General features: G+C 72.0%; 1 non-coding gene across 1 annotated transcript; it reads left to right on the forward strand.

The window, feature by feature from the left end:
• Positions 1-1796: 1796 nt before the first annotated feature.
• Positions 1797-1949, forward strand: LOC130682523 (5.8S ribosomal RNA). The gene has a single exon (XR_008995701.1). It is a non-coding gene; the product is annotated as a 5.8S ribosomal RNA (ribosomal RNA).
• The last annotated feature ends 551 nt before the right edge of the window (positions 1950-2500 follow it).

Here is a 2500-nt window from a genome sequence, read left to right on the forward strand (position 1 = left end):
GATAACGAACGAGACTCTGGCATGCTAACTAGTTACGCGACCCCCGAGCGGTCGGCGTCCCCCAACTTCTTAGAGGGACAAGTGGCGTTCAGCCACCCGAGATTGAGCAATAACAGGTCTGTGATGCCCTTAGATGTCCGGGGCTGCACGCGCGCTACACTGACTGGCTCAGCGTGTGCCTACCCTACGCCGGCAGGCGCGGGTAACCCGTTGAACCCCATTCGTGATGGGGATCGGGGATTGCAATTATTCCCCATGAACGAGGAATTCCCAGTAAGTGCGGGTCATAAGCTTGCGTTGATTAAGTCCCTGCCCTTTGTACACACCGCCCGTCGCTACTACCGATTGGATGGTTTAGTGAGGCCCTCGGATCGGCCCCGCCGGGGTCGGCCCACGGCCCTGGCGGAGCGCTGAGAAGACGGTCGAACTTGACTATCTAGAGGAAGTAAAAGTCGTAACAAGGTTTCCGTAGGTGAACCTGCGGAAGGATCATTAACGGAGCGCGAGGCCGCGAGTGGAGGAGAGCGCCTGGCCGGGCTCTCTCGCTCGCTCGCTCGCTCGCCGGGCCTCTGGCGTGTTTTTTAACCGTGGGCCGGGCGCGGCGCGGCGGGGCGGGGCGGGCGCGCGCCCGCCCACCCGCCGCCCGCGCCGCCGCTGGTCGCGAGAAGGGAGAAAGAGGTGTGTTGTGTGTGTGGTGGCGTGGAGAGAGGTGTGTGGCGCGACGGGGAGAGAGGAGAGAGAACGGGGGACCGGGAGAGGTCCGCGTGCCCGCTCCCCGCCCCGTGCGCGCGGGAGGGGCGGGCGCGGAGTGGCGTGCGGGCCGCGTCCGCGGCGTGCGTCCCTACCTCGGGCGGTGGGGCCGGAGGCGGCGGTGCCGGGTCTCGCCCGGGGCGAGGTGGAGGAGAGGGGAAGGAGGGCGTACGCGTGGGGCGGCGCGTGTGCGGCGTGTGGCGTGTGGCGCCGGGGAGGAGGGGCAGGGGGGGTAGGAGGGGCTCTGTGCCCCTCGCCCCCCGCCCTCCCAACCCCGGCCGCCCCTCCCTCGGTCGCCACCGTCCCCCCCGCTTCCCCACGTCCCCCGCCGCCACCCGTTCCGGGCGCCCCCGCGCCCGCGCCCCGTGTCTTCTCGGCCGAGGGCGGGGCCCCGCCGTCCGCCACGTCGCCCCGTCCCGTCCCCGCTCGCACGGGCGGGCTCGCGCGCGTCTCTCCCCCCTCCGCTCCCCTCGCTCGGCCGCCGCGCGCCGCCGCCCTCTGCCCACTCACTCCCGCCTCGAGCCCCGACGCACACCCGTTCCAGGTACCTAGCGCGTTCCGGCGCGGAGGTTTAAAGACCCCTGGGGGTCGCCAGTCCGCCTCAGGTCGGGGGGCGGTCGGGCCCGTGGGGGAGACGGCGAGGCCCCTCCCGGCCTGTTGTCTCCACCCCAGACTCCGCCTCCGCGCCTCGGGGCCAGGGTCGCCGCCGCCGCCGCCGCCGCCGCGCTGCGCTCCATCGGTGCCGCGTGTGTGTGTGTGCGCGCGCGCGTGTGACCCGCGTCCCCGCGTGGAGGCGGGAACCCCCCCGGGCGCCTGTGGGGGTGCCCGGGCCCGCCCCTTCGGGTCGCCGGCCCGGGCGCCCCTTTCGTGAGACCTTTCCCGACCGCTTCGTGTCCGGTGTCGATTCTGTACGACCTGGCCGGCCGGAGGCAAGCAACCCCCCGCCACCCACCCGCGCGCGCGTGTGCGTGCGGTGGTTGGGGGCTGCGCGTGCCGCGCCAGGGTTGGGGTTGTCCCCCGACCACAGCAAACCCAAAAACACTGACGACTCTTAGCGGTGGATCACTCGGCTCGTGCGTCGATGAAGAACGCAGCTAGCTGCGAGAATTAATGTGAATTGCAGGACACATTGATCATCGACACTTCGAACGCACTTGCGGCCCCGGGTTCCTCCCGGGGCTACGCCTGTCTGAGCGTCGCTTGCCGATCAATCGCCCCTCCCCGTGCGGTTGGGGTGCTGGCTGGGGGTTGCCCCTCGCAGGGCCCCGCGCCCGGCTGCCCCGCGGCCGGTGGGGTCCTCCGTCCCCCTAAGTGCAGATGCCGGTGCGCCTCCAGGCCAGGTCGCGTGCGGACGCCCCTCCGCCCTGTGCCCGGCCCGCCGTTCTCTCCGTCCTTCCCTTCCCCGGCCCGCCACGCCGACCCCCATCCCCGACTGGGGCGAGGGAGGTGTGTGGGTCGTGGTCTGGCCGTTGGGGAAAAGGAAGGACGGTCGGTTGTCCGGGTCGGCACGTGTGTGTGTGTGTGTGTGGCGCACGGGGACGTGCCGGCGCGGAGGCTTGGGGGCGCCCGCCCCGCCCCTGCGTGAGATGGGAAGTGGAGAAGGAGAGAGCGAGCTCGCGCCGGGGTTCGCGGCCGCCACGGACCCTCTGGAGCCTCCCTCGAGCCGCACGCGGCCGGCCAGGGGCCGGGGTGGGGCTTGGGGTTTGTGGGTGGCCTCGGCCGCCCCCACACCACCCCACCCCACCTCAGC

Source organism: Manis pentadactyla, unplaced genomic scaffold, assembly GCF_030020395.1.
Source record: "Manis pentadactyla isolate mManPen7 unplaced genomic scaffold, mManPen7.hap1 scaffold_805, whole genome shotgun sequence".
Taxonomy (NCBI): domain Eukaryota; kingdom Metazoa; phylum Chordata; class Mammalia; order Pholidota; family Manidae; genus Manis; species Manis pentadactyla.